This window comes from Chiloscyllium punctatum, chromosome 10 (genome assembly GCF_047496795.1).
Source record: "Chiloscyllium punctatum isolate Juve2018m chromosome 10, sChiPun1.3, whole genome shotgun sequence".
NCBI lineage: Eukaryota > Metazoa > Chordata > Chondrichthyes > Orectolobiformes > Hemiscylliidae > Chiloscyllium > Chiloscyllium punctatum.
Window position 1 is genome coordinate 100,003,123 of NC_092748.1, and position 17,027 is coordinate 100,020,149.

Genomic DNA, 17,027 nt, shown 5'->3' on the forward strand with positions numbered 1-17,027 from the left:
TCAGGGAATTGTCAATAAAGATCAGGGAGCTGTACCCTGTCCAATAGAAATCTGGGATCAAACTGTCCAATTAAGATCAGGAATCATCACTGTCAAATCGAGATTTGGGATCAGGATCAGGAATCTGTTAAATAAAGATCTGGGATCAGGACAGTACGTTTCTGACCAGAGAGTCTAAAGAAAAAAAATGGAAAGGAAGGAAAACTGAACTGGAAAAACAAAGGTAATTTTCTTCAGAAAGCCAGGAGTCAAACCAGTGTATCAATAAAACTTACACTTCCCCAGCCGCTTGTACACAATCGACAAAAGTTAAAGAAAACCAAGACGCAGCGCCAAAATAGACCAGCAATAGCAGCAAGACTGTTACATCTCAAACAGGAGTCAAGTTTACCTTATCAGAGAAAGAAAAATGTCAAAGTTGTCCTGGTGGACACCACTCGGCTCATAGAACTACCAGTCTAAGTCTTCAAAAAAAAAACCCAGCGACTTACTGCAGCGCCTGAGAGATGCAGAAACCAGCCTGCCTGTACCAGTGAGCTAGAACATGAATGCTACAAACGTGTTCTGCCATTGATCTATTCTGTCAGGATTGTTCTACATTTTTCGTTATTATAAGTTCCCTGTGGGTATTAGAGGTCGAACAGAGACATATCACTATTCAGGACAGAGAAGAGAAATAAAAATTAAACACTGCACTGAATCTAAATGCCACCAAAAATAAAGATACAGAGATTGAGGACACTTCAGCATTTTTGCTTCTAAACTTTCAAACACTTTACTGGCCCCAGGCAGTGAAATCTCTCCGATTCTTGCACAAAGGAAGCTGTTAATCTGAAGTCCACTTTTTAAGCCCACCCCCCCCCCCCATCCCCATCCAACACAGGCTCAAACAATTATTTAACCTTTTGCAATCAGAAATATCTAGCTTTTGAAACAAACTGGAAGAGAGTAAATCCATTGAAGTGTAGCACACATCTGCAATTTTCTTTAAAATATGACTTTACAGTTGATGAAATGGGTGATGAGAATGAGTTCAGTACTCACTGGGATGATTTTCACCATGAATTTAGACTGGGAAGCAGTGAAGCAATTTTAGTGCTCTACTCTGCCCCAAACCTGCACAAAGCCTTGAATGGTCGGACAGCTTTTCAAACGCTTCCCAGAACAATGAGGCCATTTCAATATGAAGCTTTCTTTTCCTCCTCCTCCGAGTGATTAACATTCAGCCCCATGCCCTCAGTTTAAAAAAAAAGGCGAGTTATTCTCCAGTTAAAGGTTTCGGAGGAGCAGAGGGTCAGGTAGCTAATCATTAAATCAAACTCCTTGTCAGCTCCTCACAATTACTCCCGCTGAAAGAGAAGGCTTTATTGCTTCAGTTTATGCAGAATAAATAACTTTACAAAAAAAAACATTTTCTTTGGAAAAAAACACGGGGGAGGGGTCAACAATGGCATCAATTACAAGGGATACTTTTTTTTTGACAAACGCCACTGGTCCTCTCTGTGGTGGCACGTTTTGCAACGAAAGCTTGGTTTTCTGAACTTTCTTTCATTCCTCTCTCTCCTGCCAGCAAATCTGTAACACTCAGGCAACACGCAACTTGCTCCCTCAGCCAGCTCTTACTGTCGTTTCCAACCCACCTCGCTTTTACTGCTCTTCGCGTTTACACGCACAATACCCAAATTCTGAATAGGAGAACTCAAGCGTGAAGAAAAATCACTTGTTCTCTTCCCATCTCCAATGGAAAGAACGCTCAGGAATTCCTAAAATCTTCCCTCCAAAAAAGGAAACAAAAACTCTCGTGCAAACTGTGGTCTGGGAGCTCAATTTGAACTGGACAAGACGTTAAGCAAGAAAAACCCTCTTGCTTCTCCAAAAAGAGGACGTCACTTTCCCCCATCCCTCCCCACTTCATTTCTAAACCAGAGGATTGTACTGCCACTGGAGTGTTTGCTATTCTCTGCCAAGATATAATCAAAATGAGAAACAGCCACAAAGCAAGTCTATGTGAATCTAAATAAACAAAAGGACTCATGTAGCTCCCTCCCTGCACGCTCTAGTATTGTGTTCAGGACAGGGGAAGGGAGGGGGTAAGCAGTTTGAGTTTTCAAGCAAACCCTGCTCTTTTTTTCCTTGGGGCTAACTACATCATGCACAGCCGTCATTGAGATGTAAGCTAATATTGTTAAAAGATCTAAACTGTGAATGCATGTACAAAGCCCATCAGCAAACTGCAATATTGATCTTTCCACAGTCTGAGAGAATGCCTTAGTGGACTCAACGAGTTTGGACAAATACTTGTATTGCTGTTGCTTCTCTTTTAAGAGTTTGTTGAGATGGCACTTCAGTGCTTCCCTGGAAGGGCACCTCGAGACCCTTGCAATCCATCAAAGAATGCAAATTGGTGGCCAGACAAAAAACAGGCAGCCAGCAGCGTGTTAAATAACAGTGCAGCCACAGAGAAAAGTGCTTCCTCGAGAATGATTGCTATGCACACAGATAGAATAAATCCCTGGTCACCATTCATGGCGATGACAAACCAAAGTGATAACTAAGAGTAGAACAAGTATGAAGTGTTGCTAACTTGACAAAAAAACCTCAGAACTTGAAATGTTTGCGACACAAAAATAAGCTATTAGGATTCTTCCCAGCATAAATATATAATCATAGGTAATAACTATATTTCAGAAAATTCTTCCACTTTTGACTAGACAGGGGATTGATTTTAGTTGAGTTATTTAATGCAACGTTTTGAAATAATTTTTTTTTTAACTGTGCAAGGGACTCGCTTTGCATCAATGAACTAGAAGGGGAGGTGAAATGAAATCTGTCTATTTTCATTGGCATTCCTAACACATCAAAGATATTTTCCTCTCTCTCATCCTTCCCAAAAGATTTAAGGAATACTTGCTAGTTAAGAACTATTAAGTAGCTTAAAAACAACACACAGTCTCTCAATTTACTGATCAGGAAGATTATAAAAACATGATCACTCTGACCTGAACTGTTGCTAGTTTCATCCTTTATTTATTCATAAAATTATAAAATAATAGTTGGCACATGAATAAAATAATGGAAAATGGAGAAGTAATTGCCAACATAATGATAAGGACGTATGTCCCTTACTCACATAACAAACCTGCTACTGAAGTTCAACAGTGAGCGGCTTTTTTATGTATCTAATGGGATACCTCACTACTGCTAGTTTGTATTTCAACATGCCACTCTATAAATCAACTTCAAATGGCTTTAGTAACATACAGACAGACCCATTTCTCATTTGTTTCATTAACCCTTCAGGTGCCTGAATTCCAAATGTGACTTAATTTCAAGGTAATCTTGGTCCAATTTCGGCAGGAATTTTATCCTGATATGGTAAAGACCAGAAAAGCCAAATATTTCCCTTTTCAGTTAGCCACTGGAAGAAGAGGAATTAAAGTTCTGTTCAAAATGCACTTCCACAAAGCTCGACAGTTCTACAATGACTCTACATGGCAAAAGGTTAACCTCTCTACAGTGTTTACCCAGCACTTGCTGCTTATAATCTTTTTCCTCTATGTATTCAGGTCAGTATCTTTACATTTTTACTACAACATTTGCCAACACACAGATTCCTGAATTATTGCTTACAGTTCCATTTAGTTATATAAATATTGCTTTCGTAATTAGTCATACCAGCTGCTGGATTTTCTGTTTCCACAACGTGAAAAACATTTCTGCAGATGTGAATGAATCAGATGAAATAAGAAAAAAAGATTAAATGAGAAAAAGAAAGAGATTTCATTTATATCGCCTCATTCATAAACTCAGAATATCCTAAAGCACTTTACTGCTAAAGAAACACTTTGTTTAAAGTGCAGTTACCATTGGTGCTTGGAAGTTTTCACAAATGCCAGATAATGTACTACTGTGATGTTAGTTGAGGGATAAATATCAGAGAGTATATTGCAATTTAAAATGAAAAACTAAATCAATTTATTAAAAAAATGTGAATGAATTGATTGGAAAATGTGATTGTTTTTGTTTAATACTCCCACCTGGATTGACTCTTCCCAGACAGAAACAGATCACTGAAAACTACAATATTGTACAACAGCAATAGCAGTAAACTCACCCATCCAATGCATCCTAGTATAACATGTCACAAGAAAAATGTGGACTGAGACATAATCACTGCAGTTTGGTTTGTACCAATTACTGCTCAATAACAATTTGTTGCAACATTAGCCAACACATCAGCGGTGTGGAGATTTTACCAACATTTTATTCACACAATTCTGAGAAAATTATTCACTGCTAATTTGTAAATGTTATTACAGCATGTGGAAGACAATCAACTCATTTAAGAAAGTTCCATGTTTGTGCTGATGTTATTACAATTTTACATGCACTTTGTAACTTGCAGATCAAAATTAATAATGTTTTCTGATCTCTCTTCCACTTTACAGGGGTGGTATCGGGGGGACTGGAGAAGAGGAGAACAGAGTGATATTTTGCACTTGTTCAACTGCCTTTGTTCTGTCTCATTACATTGAAAAGTAGGTTCGCAGCCTTTTCGTGGGAATGAGTCTGGCTAATCCCCCACCACCTTCCACCTGCCTCCTCACTCCTGCTACAACTCCAAAGATTGCACAGTGTATTAAAGACCAGCTTTGAAATGGAATCATTTGCGAACTGACTCAGGTGGTACAACAATCAGAGAAGAGACAGTAAATTTTAGGTTGCACGATAAGAGTGGATGAAAACAATTGAACTTTTCACTACATTACATAGTATCAGCACTTCTAACACTCGATAATTTCCCTGAATGAATGGGGGAGTACATTGACTGACTCTGATTTACAACTCTTATACTATAGTACAAGTGAAAATGGGGTTTTCTCTGTAGTTTAATCGATACACTAACATTGGGATATGCTTTATGGGACTGTAAGTGAACAAGGGGACAAATTAGGGGGCAAAGGAAATTAGGAAAAATTGGCAGGAAAGAATGGTTAGACAATGAAGTAAAGAGGCAAAATGAAGAATTTGCAGCCGTGAAAGAGAGGAAGAAGACATTAATTTGAAGAGTAAAAGAAAATGATAGTCAAAATTGATGTATAAGTATGCAATTTTAAAATTATTTTCCAAATGCCACAGAGGCAGATGAATTACATGCAAAAGTCAAAAAAGGAATACGGATTCACATAGCTTGGCAGCGCCATGATGGTTGATGAAGGTAAGTAATGTGCTTAAAAAACGCACTCTATGACTGCTCATTTTTAAATTATGGGAAGTTTTGACACTTTAAAGAAGAATTGAGGAATTCAGTGAGGAATGTATGGAGTGAAAGATCCCCACTTGTTCACAATTCACAGAATGGCAACTCATCAGTTTGTAAAATAATTTGCACCATGAGCACGAAGAAGTGTACATGACACCTGAATACATGGATTTTACAAAACAATGGTTGCATCATACACTCAGGCAAAGAAATTGATATTGATGGACATAATGGAGCATTTTTGCCATCAAGTCAGTAGTCCAGTTCATCATGTCCTTTCTTATTTATAACCATACAAATAGAAACAAAACTCTTAAACATCATGTAAAATAGAAAGCACACATGCTATGCAGATATTCTCAAATATTGCTACTTGTTTCTCTCCAGATTTTCCTCGAATGCATTCCATTCTCTTGCATGGTGTGGCTTTCCTAGTATGACACATATATAGGCATCATGCCTCAAAATCATTTCTTCCACCAACCAGGTCAAACAAGAGCACTTGCTAACAAGGCCCAGTTCTAAAACAATGCTTTATGCTTTAAAATTCGTTGCAAAATAATGTTTGGAATGCTTAACGCCTCCTGATACAAGGTTTAAATAGCTACTCCCGCAGCAGGTTTCCCTTCAAACCACACACAAACCTGACTTGGAATTGTATTGCCATTCATTCGTAACTGTTGGGTCAAAGTTCTCTGTCTTACAGCACTGTAGGTATAACAAACTAACAGTCCTAGGAGGGGCGGCTCACTATCACTTTTTTAAGGGCAATTAGGGATGGGCAATAAATTCTGGCTTAGCCAACAACACCCACATCCCCTGGACAAATAGAAAAAAACACTCCATGTGGTGTCAGACCTCTCAGGGTGGTTTGTATACTGTTCCACTCTGACGTTTAGTCAGGGTTATGAGGGTCATGGCGTTATGAGAAGAGATACTGTGATATTTCTGCTTAGAACAAGAATACAGTGTATTTAATGAAAATGTTTAAAAGTTTGATAGAATAAGAGAGAAACTTGTTCCACTGGCAGGAGTATCAGGGAGTCCCTCTCCCACTGCAACCCCCAGGTACTCTATGCTACTTTCTCCCCACCCCCACCCTCCTCTAGCTTATCTCTCCACACTTCAGGCTCACTGTCTTTATTCCTGATGAAGTACTTTTGCCCGAAACGTCGATTTTACTGCTCCTTGGATGCTGCCTGAACTGCTGTGCTCTTCCAGCACCACTAATCCAGAATCTGGTTTCCAGCGTCTGCAGTCATTGTTTTTACCTTCAACATATTGTCTAGCTATCACCATTGTTAACAGCTAACCCGAGAATGCAACTTTAAAAGAAAGGAGTATCAATACCTAGAGAGGATAGATTTAAGGTAATAGGCGGAAGGTCAGTGTGAAGTGGTGAAATTGGCAAGTTGACGGGGAAAAAGCGGGCAGTGAGACGAAGTAGATGGCTGTTTCAAAAAGCTGGCAGAAGGCTGATTAGCCTCCCTCGATGCTGCATGTTTCCATGAATCTAGGATACAACTCCAGAATCCTAGAGATGTACAGCTCCGAAACAAACCCTTCAGTCCAACTCTTCCATGCCGATCAGATATCCTAACCTAATCTCGTCCCATTTGCCAGCATTTGGCCCATATCCCGCTAAACTCTTCCTATTTATATTCCCATCCAGATGCTTTTTAAGTGTTGTAATTGAATCAGCCTCCATCACTTCCTCTGGAAGCTCATTCCATACATGCACCACTCCGTGTGGAAATATTGCCCCTCGGTTTCCTTTAAAATCTTTCCCCTCTCACCTTAAACCTATGCCCTACCCTGGGAAAAATACCTTGGCTATTCACCCTATCCATGCCCCCCATGATTTTATAAACTTCTACAAGGTCACTCCTCAGCCCCTGATGCTCCAGGGAAAATATCCCCAGTCGTTCCCTTTGGTTAAACCCTGCAACCCCAGCAGCATCACTGCCAATTGTTTCTGCACATCTTTGCTATAGTGTGGAGACTAGAACTGAATACAGTATTCCAAAAGTGGTCTAACCAATGTCCTTTTCAGCTGCAACATGACTTCCCAACTTCCATACTCAACGCACTGACCAATAAAGTGGAGGAGGTGGTGTTGAACTGGGGTGGACAAAATTAAAAATCACACAAGGTTACAGTCCAACAGATTTATTTGGAAGCACTAGCCTTAAATTATCTCAAGAATGTGACTTGAAAGAAGTTCTGGGATTGACATATTAATGAACCAAAACCTGCAATCCATTCAAAAAGATGAATGACTTAACAGCAATCTACGTTTGTACAATATATCGTTTCAGTTTCATGACACTGTAATCTTTTGCTATAAATTCTTATCTACCTGATGAAAGAGCAGTGCTCCAAAAGCTAATACTTCCAAATAAACCTGTTGGACTATAACCTGGTGTTGTGTGATTTTTAACTTTGTCCAACCAATAAAGGCAAATGCCTTCTTCACTATCCTGTCTACCTGTAACCCCACCTTCAAGGAACTATGAAACTGCACCTCAAGGTCTCTTTGTTCAGCAACACTCCCCAGGACCTTACTATTAAGTGTATAAATCCTGCCCTGATTTGCCTTACCAAAATGCAATACCTCAGATTTATCCAAGTCATAGCCCATAAGTTTCTTTGCTTAACTTTCAATATAAATGTTCCCTTGAATTTGTCGCAGTTCCATTGAGAAACAAAAAAAAAGGTCTGAATTTCCTTTAAATTCCTGCTGCATCAGTGTAACTTTGACTAAGGTGGATGAAACCCTCACAGCCAGAAACAGTCTTCCACCATATTTCTGGCCAAGTTACACGACTCCACCAGCAGAAATTCCAACGAGACTCAGAGTGGTTATCTGTAAACTACTGCAACTTGTAGACACAGGGATAGAGAGAAAAAAATTGGGACTGGCCTAGAAAAGACTAAAATGCAGTTGGTTTTAATTATTCCATTTTAAGACAGAATAATCCAATACCTTTCCAGCATAAACTCTTCACTGAGCCCTCAAATCAATGTTAATCTGCCAGAGCATTTTGTTTTTTTAAGTGGGGTTTGATCTTTAAGAGTTATGTTAATATTAACTACAAAATGGAAAGTTCATGCATACAGATGGATTTTCTGTCTCTAGTGGCTTCATGGATACCGCAGTGTAGTGCATTTACGACACAGTTTAAAGATAGCTGCTGGCACTACAAAGGTAAATTAATCACTGAAGCTGGAATCATTCTCATTGTTCAAGTACTCCATATACCATCGGTATTCCCTAAATAACGACATCCCACTGGTAAGGTTGTCCTTCAGGTGGCTGTCTCTTTAATAATTGATGCCAACATCCCATTATGTCAATTCCCTTCCCCATACTCCTACACATCATTGCCTTTCACACTCAATCACTCTGCAGTTCTCTTTCTGATCCCTCTGTTGTGCATAACTGAGAGTTCAGGCAGCCAGGACTCCACCAATGCTACTTTAGGGCAGGCAATAATCCAATGGTAGCAAAGAACTTTGGGAGATCCAACATTTGTGAGCAGTGTGGTAGTAATATTTAATCATGGAATCATAAAATCCCCTACACCGTGGAAGCAGACCGTTCGGCCCATTGAGTCCACACCGACTCTCGAAAAAAGCATCCCACACAGACACACCCACCTAACCTATCCTTGTGACTCTGCATCTCCCATGGCTAGTCCACCGTGCCTGCACATCACTGAACACTATGGGCAATTTAACACAGCCTATCCACCTAACCTGCACATCTAACCCATGCAGACACGGGGAAAAAGGTGCAGACTCCACACAGACAGTCACCCAAGGTTGGAATTGAAGTCTAGTCCCTGGTGCTGTGAGGCAGCAGTGTGAACCACTGAGCCACCATGCTGCCCAGGCAAGATATATTTGTCATTCCTTTTTGCTATCTTTTCAGCCACTCACATGGAGGTAATGCAACATATTCCAACCCATTCTATTCTTTGGGAGCTGTTTGTTCTGCTCAAATGCTGCTTCAGACTGAATTGTCTTCATCAAGTCATTGTTGTTGCAAATTCTTCAATGACAGATTGACAGAGATCAGCAGAACCAGTCTGTGAATGGGGAAGTGGTTAGAATACTTTTTGTTAAATAATTCTGTTTATGGGAATCCAACCACCTCATTAAGATGCAATGTGGAGAAATGTGTGTGCAAATTTAAGAATGAATGAGGTCACCGACCACAATTGAAGGAGACTAAGCCATTTTGCCATGCTGACTTATGTCTGGTCGCAAAAAATATTAGGGTTCAATTGGAAGAATAAGTGAATGAATCCCACCAAAGTCCATACATGCAATGTTTGTGCTGTCACTATTCTGTAAATCAAAGTACAGATTTAAAAATTACACAACACCAGGTTATGTCAGCTCTTACAAGGGGGCATAGCTTTAAATTAGGGGGGGTAGATATAGGACTGATGTTAGGGGTAGGTTCTTCACTCAGCGAGTCGTAAGTTCATGGAATGCCCTGCCAGTAGCAGTAGTGGACTCTCCCTCTTTATGGGTATTTAAGCGGGCATTGGATAGGTATATGGAGGATAGTGGGTTAGTGTAGGTTAGGTTGGCTTTGATCGGCGCAACATCGAGGGCTGAAGGGCCTGTACTGCGCTGTATTCTTCTATGTTCTATGTTCTATGTTATAGTCCAACAGATTTAATTGGAAGCGCCAACTTTCGGAGCACTGCTCCTTCATCAGGTGGTTGCTGTCACAATAACCACCTGATATAGGAGCAGCGGTCTGAAAGCTAGTGCTTCCAATTAAACCTGTTGGACTATAACCTGGTGTTAAATGAGTTTTAACTTTGTACACCCCAGTCCAACACCAGCATCTCCAAATCAAAAGTACAGGTTGTGAGCCTAACAAGTAAAACAGGAAGTGATTTCTTACAACAGTTATGCATAATGAAATTTGCTTCCTTTAGCACAATGTGGTAAACGGCATAGGAATTTTGCTTTATCTCATAGTGGGATCTTGTTATCAGTAAACTGCATTTGCTTATGTAACAACAATATAGTAACTTAGGGACTTGTAATGAAATGCCCCAAACTGGTTAACAGGAGTTTTATAAAAGAAGTACAACATGGACACTCAAAGAATCTAAGGACCAAATGACCAAAGATGTAAGTTTTATAGAGTGTCTTGTGGCAAGGGAACTACATGAAAGCCTGTACCTCTGCTGTCCTTGGCCGTACTTGTCCTTGCCCTAGGTAGGGTTACCCACAATTCAGAAAAATTCACTTTTGGCAAAGTTTACCACAAAATCAGCTCATTGTAATTTTCTAAATACAGTTTCTAAGTGGTTCTTCTAAGTCTCACTATGTACCAGTATGTCATCAAGCACACTACACAGTTAGGAAAACTGGCTACCAGTCGATTCATCAGTCTCTGGAAAAAGGCTGACGCATTTCTTAGCCCGACTGTTATCACATGGCATTGGAGAAAACCTTCTGGTGTGACCAAGGCTGCGAAACCTTGCTCAGGATTTGAAAGAAAGCTGCCAACATACCTCTAACAAATCTGGTTTCATAAGAAATGAGACATTGTGAACTGTTTCAATACAGTCTTCCAAATGAGCAATTGGGTAAGAAACTGCCTTTGTTACTGCATTGATTTTTCTGTCATCTATGTAGCTTCTGACCAAACCTTCACATTTAGACCCTAACATGACCGGAGAATTTCAGCTATTATTTTTGGGTTCATTGAGATGGTTTTCTGTTTTCCCCTGAGCATATTTCCCTGCACTGACAAGGATTTTAGTTTATTGGAGATGATAATCCTGTATCCATATTATACGCGGCTAAACTTGTTCAATCTGGTTTGCTTCTATGTTAAATTCTTTGAGCAATCTTGCTGGTCTTCTCATTGCTCTCGCTCTCAATTTGAAATGCGGAGGTAATGGTCTTGTGGTATTATTGCCAAACTGTTAAGCCACAGATCCAGTAATGTTGTGGGAACCCAGGTTGGAATCTCGCCATGGCAGATATTGGCATTCAAATTTAATTTTTAAAAAAATCTAGAATTTAAGAATCTCGTGATGACCATGAATCCACTGTCAATTGTCAGGAAAAATCCTATCTAGTTCACTGATGTCTTCTAGTGAAGGAAGCCACGATCCTCACTTGGTCTAGTCTACATGTGTCTCCAGATCCACAGCACTGCGGTTAACTTTTAATTGCCCTCTGGGGCAATTGGGGATAGGCAATAAATGCTGGCCCAGCCAGCAACACTCTCATCCCAAGAATGAATTAAAAAAGCACACTGTCTAACCTTTCTTATGTAGCTCAGTGTTAGCTAACTGGATGATAAAGGGTTCTATTTGGAACTGTTTAGGTCTCCTTCTGCTTCATTCATTATCTCTTTTATCTTTGATTTTCCTTACAACCTTTCAATGATTCCCAATTTATGAATATTCAACTTACAAATGCTTGCACTTACAAATCCGATCCCTTACAGGGATGTACAGAACAACCTCGGTTATCCAAACATCAATTATCCAAACAGGATCTCAAGGTCCTATTAAAATGCTATCCGTTATCTGAACAATCAGTTATCCAAACAAAGTACTCCCTGCCCGCCTTGTTCGGATAATCGAGGCTGTTCTGTATTCACACTAATTGCAAAGATCCAATATGCGAACATTTCATCTTATTATGAATGGCTATTTTATATTGCCCTGCATTGTGTTCGCACAACCCAACTTGTGAATGGACTCAAGAATAGAGCCTACTCACAGCCTGGTTTGATATAACAGCCTTCTCTTCTTCCAGTGATCTGGAGTTTCAATCAAATGATTTGCTTCACCAAACCGTTTTTTCCTTATATGGACCACTGAACAACGCTTTGAACAGTTCACTCTGTAAAGGCAGCAGTACTAACACCTCATGCCTTGGGTGAAATGTTCAAGATTTGGTGTGTTTGTCAGCCTGTTTCTTCATGGTTGTGGGATGCTTGAAGATGCTCCTGAGCGATTTTGCAGGCTCCAAGAATATGGATGCACAGTTTAACATGGAGAACTTGTCTTTGATTTATTTCAGAGGACTTCTAATCTCAAGTCCATAAAGTAATTCAAAAGGACTGAGACCAATAGGTGCATTAGCCAAATCTCAGGTGAGAAACAACAGAAGTTCCAGCCTCTGTCACAACAGAAACAGAAAAAGTAGGATCAGAAGTAGGCTTTTTGGCCCTTCAATATGATCAGGGTTGAATTGGTTTCTAGTTTCTCCCTCTACACTTTGATCCCTTTAGCCCTAAGAATTGTATTTAACACCTTCTTGACAATATTCAATGTCTTGAACCTCATTCGCTTTCTGTGACAGAGAATTCCACTCTCTGGGTGAAGAAATTTCTACACACCTCAATCCTAAATGGCTTATCCTTTATCCCCAAACTGTGATCCCGGGTTCTGGAATCCCTGGTCATAAGGAATATCCCTCCTGCATTTACCCTGTCTGGTCCTGTTAGAAGTTTACAGGTTTCTATGAGGTTCCCATTCATCCTTCGAAACTCTGTTGACTACAGTCCTAACCAATCAAGTCTCTAGGTCAGGATCTCTATCCTCCAGCCAATCACAAGGATATTCATGACCTTATGCTCCGATCATTGTTTTGAAGATTTGGCGGTCCCTTTCTAAAGCTCCTTGCATCTATGGGTGGTATTTGTAAGGTGGGGGGTTTGCTGTGGGGGGGTGGGGAGTGGGGGAAGGGGGTTGTGGTTGGTCAGTGACTGAGCTCAGACTTTCACTCCACCAGACTAGAGATGAGAAAAGGTCAGCAATGATGAAGCGAGAGGGTCACGAGGCATTTTGACCTCCCTCCAGGCATCCCGTATCCTCAGGGAGTTATGGAGGTGCCATGGCACTCTGACTGGGAGGATTCGTTTTTATTCATTTGTGGAACTTGGGCATAGCTGGTTGGCCAGCATCGATAGCCCATCCCCATTTGCCCATGAGAAGGTGGTGGTGGTGAGCTGCCTTCTTGAATCGCTGCAGTCCATTTGCTGTGGTTGAGAGTAGGGAGGGAATTCCAGGACTTTGAACCAATGACTGTGAAGGAATGGCAGTACATTTCCAAGTCAGGGTGGTGAGTAGCTTGGAGGGGAACTTGCAGGTGATGGTTTTTCCAAGTACCTGTTGCCCTTGTCCTTCCAGTTAGAAGTTGTTGTGGGTTTGGAAGGTGCTGTATAAGGATGTTTGGTGAATTTCTGCAGTGCATCTTGTAGATAGTACACATTGCTGCTACTGTGTGCCGGTGGTGGAGGGATTGAATGTTTATAGATGTGGTGCCAATCAAGCGGGTTGCTTTGTCCTGGATGGTGTCAAGCTTCTGGAGTGTTGTTGGAGCTGCATCCATCCAGGCAAGAGGAGAGTATTCCATCACACTCCTGTCTTGTGCCTTGCACATGGTGGATAGACGTTGGGGTGTCAGGAGGTGAGTTACTCATCGCAGGATCTCTAGTCTCTGACCTGCTCTTGTAGCCACCATGTTTATGTAATGAGTCTAGTTGATCTTCTGGTCATTGGTAACCACAAAGATTTGACAGTGGGGGATTCAGTGATGGTGATACTGTTGAATGTAAAGGGACAGTGGTTAGAGTGTCATTTATTGGTGATGGTCATTGTCTGGCATTTGTGTGGTATGAATTTTGCTTGTCACTTGTCGGGCCAAGCCTGGATATTCTCCAGATCTTATCTGAGGAGTCGTGAATGATGCTAAACATTGTGCAATCATTGGCAAATGAGGATGGGACACTCCAAGGAGCCCTGAGTCTCTGCCTCCCAGATTCCAATGGCTTGCACTGGTCAAGTCAAAGACAGTGCACCTGTGCTTGGGCAGAGGATCCTCAGCAAGGCTGAGCTCCCTAGGTCCCAGATCAGCAAAGGATGGCTCACCTTGCACAGCGAGGCATTCCATTCTACCTCAGTCATGCATGTCTCAGGTAGGGTCACCCGACCCAAAATATTAACCCTGATTTGTCTTCTCAGATGCTGCCAGACCTGATGAGCTTTTCCAGCAACTTCTGTTTTTGTTGCCTTTATAAATACATGTTGAATTCCACTTTGTTCATATGTGCAGTATATCCTTATGTCACTGCTTTAAACTTTGTTCCTGTTCATGATGTGGCCCATTGATAAATCATTTACAGTGTCACACCATCAGCAACAGAGCACAAAGAGCAATATCTGTAAAGTCGCAGTCTGGGAAAGTGCACTAGCCCCCAAGAGATCTGTCCTGACGCGTGAAACAGGGCTCCAGATTAGACATTTGAGCCTTTTTAGTTTTGTGTTGAGACTGCAAATATTAGAATATTACACAGTAATAGCCTATTGTTAAGTAGCCTATTGTTCACCCATTAGCCTAGCATTTCTTCCCAATGCCAGTGAACGTGACTGGATATTTTTAATCAATTATGTAAGTTAGCTCGCTGAGCTTGAATGTTTGTTTTCAGATGTTTTGTCACCATACTAGGTAACATCATCAGTGACAATCTCTGGTGAAGCATTAGTGGTATGTCCCACCTCTCTATTTATACGTCTTAGTTTCTTAAGGTGGGTGATGTCATTTCCAGTTCTTTTTTTCAAGGTAAGGTAGATAGTGTTTAGATCGAGGTGTTTATTGATGGAGTTCTGGTTAGAATGCCATACCTCTAAGAATTCTTGTGCATGTCTTTGTTTTGCCTGTCCTAGGATGTGTGTGTTGTCCCAGTCAAAGTGGTGTCCTTCTTTGTCTGTATGTTTAGAAACTCATGATAGTGGGGCATAGTTGCTGTTCATGTATCCTGGTGGCAAGTTTTCTGCTAGTTTGTCCAATGTAGTGTTTTCTAACCATGCAAGAGAGGCGGGACGCTTCACCGGGGACTCTCACTGATGATGTTACCTAGTATGATGACGAAACGTCTGAAAACAAACCTTGCAGCTCAGCGAGCTAACTTACATACCATCAAACTTAGCTACAAATCTTCTCAAAACTCACTATTTTTAATCAATCTCTGCACTGAATGCATGCTGCTTGCAACAGAGAGTAACAGTATTTGATGGAAGATCAGAAAAGTTTTCCAGTGGTAATGTAAAAAAGAAATACCTGATTTATTCCCTTTGTTACTATGTAAAATGTGACAAATTGTTACACAGTCTGGGTATTTCCTCACTGCCAGCAGGTGCTACTCATGGGAGAAAGTACTGTAACAACAAAATAAACTCAGATCTTTCATAAAACATATGTCACGGTGATGGACAACTGGAGAGGGGGGTTGATATTAAATAGATTTAAAGCTGCCAAGTTTTCATGTGAGCAAAACGGGCTCTTGTAAGCAAGTAACATTCAGTGGCTCTCCTCACAACTGTATAATAACTGTTCTGGGCCTTGGTAACAAAGTTTTTTTCATCTCATGAGATGCACATGCCCTCTAGGCACAGCACTACCATCTTTTACATTAACCAAAAGTTGCATTTTCTGCAGTGGTATAATTTGCAAGCACAGCTGGCACCAGCACAGAAAAGCTGCATTCAATACGACGAGGAGGTGAGTTGAGATCAAAGGCCACATGTATACATGTATCCTCTCTCCCCAGTTCCTGTACCTAATAGGATGTGACTTTTCACACCGAGGAGAGAAGGTACACTTCTTTTTTGGAAACGGAGACCCACAACCAGAGTCAAATGCAACCAGCAACATGGCTCTTCAGTTGGGGTTACCCAAATGATATTTCAAAGTGCCTGGCATGTATTTCAAAATATGTAAAGTGGATGAACCATGTGATTTGTTTCCCAATTGGTCTCCCAATTCATGCAACACACACACACAAAAAGAGAGAGATTAACACGCAGATTTAGCTGAATTATTAACCAAATAATTGAGCACAATCATTTTCAGATACTGAGCCATTTTGCAAAACAATTGATCTTCTGTGATCAGTTCCACAGATTATTTGCTCTCAATACTGCATCAAACAAAGGCTTATGAATTGCTAACCAATTGCTGTTTTCAATAAAGCATGCTGGCATATTTTAAACCCAAACCCCAAAGCTAACAGAGTCTACAGGAGGCAACTCAACTTCTGGTTCAAATTAGGCTATGGTCTGACGGTAATAAAAAGACAGTTGGATGGGGAATATTTGAAGTCGAGTTAAATCTCTGTGTTCCTCATCAAAATCATGACATCATTTTATTCCTTCCCGTTAATTCCTCTGACAATTTTTTTTATTATTCTGCTGGATGGTGGGATAATATTTCATTAGATCCTGCACAATGTACTGTTGAGCGTTTAACTGACTGCTAACGATCTGGACGTACTTATCAAGAATATGGCCCTGAAAAGAAAGTGGCCATTAATCTGGAAGCATTACAAAGATTTATTTATTCAGATAAAACACTTCCAACTTTATGCTTATTATTATGGAACAGCTTAGTACAGTCTAAAACTGCTTTGTACATTCGAAACAAGAACCAATTTGTGCTCTTTTGCTGCTTCCTCCATTCCCAAACTCCATTCTTTTCTGAAGCTGCCAGGTTATCTTAAGACATAATTTCACAGGTGCCAGCTACTCTATAGTGCATTAGGTTATTGGTTAGTCATCGTGACAGAGTTTAGACAACGACTTCAGTAAGCTGGTTAACTATATGTTATGCTGTGGTTCTGTGTGTCTGGGTCCTCACCTACACTCACTCCCAACAGGGGATCACCAAGTGGCAGTTAGGACCAAGCTTCTCTCTCCTTAGTCATGGAAAACTA

The 17,027-nt window shown here is 40.7% G+C and overlaps 1 protein-coding gene across 7 annotated transcripts in view; it reads right to left on the reverse strand.

Annotated features, from left to right (window-relative positions):
* Positions 1–17,027, reverse strand: part of gli2a (GLI family zinc finger 2a) — a 400,256-nt gene that overhangs the window by 203,839 nt on the left and 179,390 nt on the right. Inside the window, exon 1 of one of the 7 annotated variants that reach the window (XM_072579870.1) lies at positions 1,641–1,659. The exons of 4 other annotated variants lie outside the window; for them this stretch is intronic. The gene's annotated coding sequence lies outside the window, so the exon portion shown is untranslated. Of the gene's footprint in view, positions 1–391; positions 446–1,044; positions 1,359–1,640; positions 1,660–17,027 lie in introns of those variants that run through there. 2 more of the 7 variants (XM_072579868.1, XM_072579869.1) reach the window with 2 other exon arrangements.